Below are 5000 nucleotides of genomic sequence, written 5' to 3'. Positions count from 1 at the left end.
GCTGAAGAAGGAGGCGAGGTGGGAAGATATGTTAGATGGAAAAGAAAAACTACGGAAATGAAAAAGAAAAGATGGAGTAGAAGAAAAAGAGAAGGGAAAATAAAAGAAATAAGAAAGAACAGGTATGAAAAAGTAAAAAAAAGAAGAAGGAATATAAGGAACGAGAAAGAGAAAATAAAATAAATAAGAATGAAGATAGGAAACAAAAGTAAGAGAAGGGAAAAGAAACACGAAGAATTAAAGAAAAAAATAAAATATAGAAGAAAAAGGAAAACAAAAAATAAAGAAAATAAACAAATAAACAAATAAATAAGCAAACTGATTAAAAAAAAACACTAAGAAATCAATTGCAGCAAGGAAAAAAACAAGGAGGAAATCAATTAATATAAAAACAATATAGAGCAACTTACTTTCCTTAACCTTATTTTTTTCCACTTTCCTCCTCCTCTGATAAAAGTACTGATCGATTCCCCTCAAGGTCGTGCTATCGTGATCAATAACTACACGAAAAATAATAAATGGGAACGAAAGCTTGCCAATAAGTACGCGCCACCAATTAAGTAAACTATTATATAAAGAAAACACGGGAAAAAATAATCTATGGTCGTCTCGTAAAGGAGGAAAATAAAGTACAGGGGAAAGAAAATAAAGTAACTATGAAGGAAAGGAGAAAATAAAGTAAGTAAGGAGGAGGGGAAATTGAGGATCCATGGAGGAAAGGAGAAAATAAAGTACCCAGGGAAAGAAATAAAGTACCCATGGAGGAAAGAAGAAATAAAGTACCCAGGGAAAAAAATAAAGTACCCATGATGGAAAGAAGAAAATAAATAAAGGGGAGAGAAATAAAGAATCCAGGGAAAGAAATAAAGTACCAATAAAGGAGAAAATAAAATGCCCAGGGAAATAAATAAAGTACCCAGGGAAAAAAAATATAGATTACACCAAAGCTATCAATTAAATTCTCCTTAATAAAGTCAGAAGGAAAGGAAGGGAGTACTATGGAAAATTTTGATGCGTAAAAAATGAACCATAACCGTAAAGAAATATACAGTTAATCTCTATTTTGACATCCCCTCCCCAAGGCCATACATTCCTCCCCTGGGGCTTCAAATTCCTCGTCCCCTGGGTGGGTATAAAGGGCCAGTTTCACAGTTCCCCATGACGGGTTAGTAAGCTCCCAAACCAATACCAGAGCCTTCGAAATTTCCTTGTATAGTGTCTGGTGTTTATATTTAAGTTCACAAATTTGACGAAACTCCACAGGAAAAGTCTTGTGTATTTAGTGTGGCATCGAAGACCTCACCATTTTGGATCGTATGGGATTCTATAGTTTGGTTCGGGCTGTTATGAAGACACTGTGTTGGACTGTGAAATCGGCTCAAAGTGACTGGCAGGTCCCCGGGGTGACTGACTGGCTGACTGGTTAACTGTATAGCCTTTCTCTTCTTTTTTTTTTCTTTCTTTTTTATTACATGCTTCTCTTTACTTTTCCTCTTCTTAGTGTTTATCATCTAATTTTCCTTCCTTTTACGATCTTATTCCTTTTTCTCTTTTCCTTCATTCCTTCCTTACATTCCTCTTTTCCTCTGATCTTCTCTCAAGGTTCATACTCTTTCTCCCATCTTTTTTTTCCCTTCTTTTTCTCTTTTTTTTTTTGGTTTTCATCTTTTCTCAGTATTAATCTTTTTTCTTCCTTCATATTTTCCTTCTTTGCATTCTTTTTTCCTTTCCTTTTTTCAGTATGTCTTTTTTTTCTTCCTTCATATTTTCCCTCTTTGCATTCTTTTTTCCTTTCCTTTTTTCAGTATGTCTTTTTTTCCTTCCTTCATATTTTCCTTCTTTACATTTTTTTCTTTTCTTTCTTCTCCTCAGTATCAATCTGTGCATTTTTTTCCGTTCTCTTTTTCTTTTTTTCTTACATCCTCTTCTTTTTCCTCTTCTCTCCAGCACCATCATCTTTTTCCCTCATTCCTCTTTTTCATTTTTTTGTATTCTTCTTTTCCTTTCCTCTTCCTTCCAACACCAACCTTTTTTTCTTTCTTTCTTTTTTCCTTCCTTACATGCTCTTCTCTTTTTCCTCTTCTTAATATCAACCTCTCTTCCTTCTTCCTCCTTTTCCTCTTATACTTCATCCTCTTTTTCCTTCCTTTCCTATTCATTACCCTTCTTTTCCTTCCTTTCCCATTTTCCTCGCCATCATCCTCTTCTCTCTTTCCTCTTCTTAATATCAACCTCTCTTCCTTCTTCCTTCTTTTCCTCTTATACCTCACCCTCTTATTTTCCTTCCTTTCCTCTTCATTATCCTTCATTTCCTTCCCTTCCCATTTTCCTCGCTATCATCCATCTCTCATTCCCTACTCAATCTCTGAACCTTCTTTCCCTCCCTCCCTCCCTCGCAACCTTGATATGGATGGAGCAGAATCTGGAGGTATTTGGTGCCCCAGAAATCAGAGAGGGAGGGAAGGAGAGGAGAGAAGGGAGGGATGGAGGAGCCCGTTACCTCTCCCCCCTCCCCTCCCTCCCTCCTTCCCTCCATGTTACCTGGCAAGGGAGGGAGATATTACCTAGGTTATTGGGTGAGGTGAGAGGGAGGGAAGGAGGGAGGGAGAGAAGGGAAGGGAGGGAGGGAGGGAAGTGTCCAAGCGGGAACAGACAGACACAGACAGACACAAACAGACGCTTGCCCTAATATGCCCCAAATTATGAAGGGGGGAGGAGGGAAAAGATGGGGAGGGTTGGGGTAGACGAGGAAGAGATTGAAGGGGAAGAGAGGGAAGGGAATGGAAGAGGAAGGGAGGAAGGAAAAGGAATGAAAGGGGAAGGGAGGGGGAGAGGGTAAGAAAGGGGAGGGGAGGAAAGAAAAGGAATGAAAGGGGAAGAGAAAGAGAGGGAAAGAAAGGGGAGGGGAGGAAGAAATTGGAGGGGAGGAAGAAAGAGAAAGGAAGGAAGAAAGAGGGGGAAGAAAAACGAGAGAAATAATGATGGAAAATGATGAAAATGGTGGTGGAGGTGGAGAGGGAAAAGAGGAGATGAAGAGAAGGGAAAGAAGAGGGGGAGAGAAACAGGGAAAAATAATGAAGGAATGCTGGATGGAGAGGTAGAAAAGGGGAGATAAAGAAAAGATGAAGAGATGGGAAGGGACAAAGGAAAGGGAGAATAAATAACAAGGGAGAGATAACGGTGGTGATGGTGATGATAGTGGAGGAGGGAGAAGAGAAGGGAGAAGATAAACAAGGGAGAGAAAACGAGGTGGAGAGGTGGAGAACCAATGGTGGAGAGAGAATAGTGGAGCAGGCGGAGGAGGAGGAAGTGGAGGAGAGTGAGAAAATAAGGGAGAAATGAGGTGGAGGAGGAGGTGGAAGAAAGGGAGAAAATAAAATAAGGGAGAAATAATGAGGTGGAGAGGTGGAGAAATGATGGTGGAGATGAAACTGGAGGAGGGAGGTAAGGGAGGGAGGAAGGGAGGAAGGGAGGAAGGGAGGGGAAGACCGCTACAGCGTGCGCAGGTCGGTAACGGGCCGGCACCTCTCCCTTACACCCCCCCCCCTTCTCTCCCTCCCTCCCTTCCTTACCTCCCTTCCTCCCTCCCACACACCGCCCTCACTCACCTAGGTCAGCCAGTGCACCCCTTCCCCCCCTCCCCCCCGTTAGGTCAGGTCACAGGCTAACAGTATATGGCCTGCAGCAGATGGTGGGGGTGGGGGGGTGGGGGGGGAAGGGGAGGGGGTGAGGTTAGGTTAGGTTACGGTATCAGGGAGTGGTGGTGATGGTGGTGGTGGTGGTGGTGGTGGTGATGGAGTTAGGTTGGGTTACGGTATTGGTGTGTGGTGTTGGTGGTGGTGATGGTGGTGGTGGTGGTGATGATGGTGATGAACAAAAGGTGGCAGTGGTGATGATGGTAAAGGAGGGATGGTAATGATGATGGTGGTGGTGGTGGTGGTGGTGAATGTATGAAGAGTGGAGATGGTGATGGTGGTGGTGATGGTGGTGAAGAGGCATACGCTGGTGGTAATGGTGATGAGGGATGGCTGGTTTTGGTGTTGGTGGTGATACAGATATGGTAATGGTGGTGTTGGTGATATGGGTGGTGATGGGAAGAGGAAGAGGGTGATGGGGTTAGATGATGGGGTAGTCTTAGCGATGATGATGACGATGATAGTGAAGGGGATGGAGGGGAGTCTTAAGATAATCTCCCTCTATCCCTTCTCCCTTATCTTCCACCCTCCTCTGCTCATCTTCCTCCCTCCCATTAATTCATTCATTCATTAGGTCCAAAGAGAATGGCGATTAGTGAGTCTGGGCCACTAACAACAACAACAACAACAACAGCAACGACAAGGTTCAGAAAATGGCGATTAGCAGGTCTGTCCCACCACCACACCACCACCACCACCACCACCACCAACAACAACAACAACAACAACAACGACTAGGTTCAGAAAATGGCGATTAGCAAGTCTGTTCCACTAAACACAACACCACCACCACCAACAACAACAACAACAACAATAACAACAACAACGACTAGGTTCAGAAAATGGCGATTAGCAAGTCTGTTCCACTAAACACAACACCACCATTACCAACACCACCACCACCACCAACAACAACAACAACAACAAGCCACTTCGATGTTACGCCCTTATTCTGACATCCTTTCCTCTCTGACAACAGCTATTTCCAAAGTTCACAAAGGAGATCAGTCGGGTTCTCAGGAGTGGGGTTTTTTTTCACATTGACGGTGCAGAAGCCTTGTCAAACTATCACCAGGCTCATCAAACTACCCCCCCATCATGGAAATACTAATACAACAACCTCTACGAAAGCCTTGTCAAACTATCACCAGGCTCATCAAACTACAACCCCTTCATGGAAATACTAATACAACAACCTCTACGAAAGCCTTGTCAAACTACCACCAGGCTCATCAAACTACAACCCCCTTCATGGAAATATTAATACAACCATTAATACAACCTCTACGAAAGCCTTGTCAAACT

At 42.9% G+C, this 5000-nt stretch overlaps 1 protein-coding gene across 1 annotated transcript in view; it reads right to left on the bottom strand.

The window, feature by feature from the left end:
- LOC127008270 (speckle-type POZ protein B-like) overlaps nt 1-5000 on the bottom strand; it is a 118208-nt gene that overhangs the window by 54681 nt on the left and 58527 nt on the right. The window lies entirely within an intron of this gene.

The sequence above is a fragment of the Eriocheir sinensis genome, chromosome 37 (genome assembly GCF_024679095.1).
Source record: "Eriocheir sinensis breed Jianghai 21 chromosome 37, ASM2467909v1, whole genome shotgun sequence".
In the NCBI taxonomy this organism is placed as follows: domain Eukaryota; kingdom Metazoa; phylum Arthropoda; class Malacostraca; order Decapoda; family Varunidae; genus Eriocheir; species Eriocheir sinensis.
The sequence above is the reverse complement of the archived record's forward strand: the minus strand, read 5'-3'. Positions and strand labels throughout refer to the sequence as shown.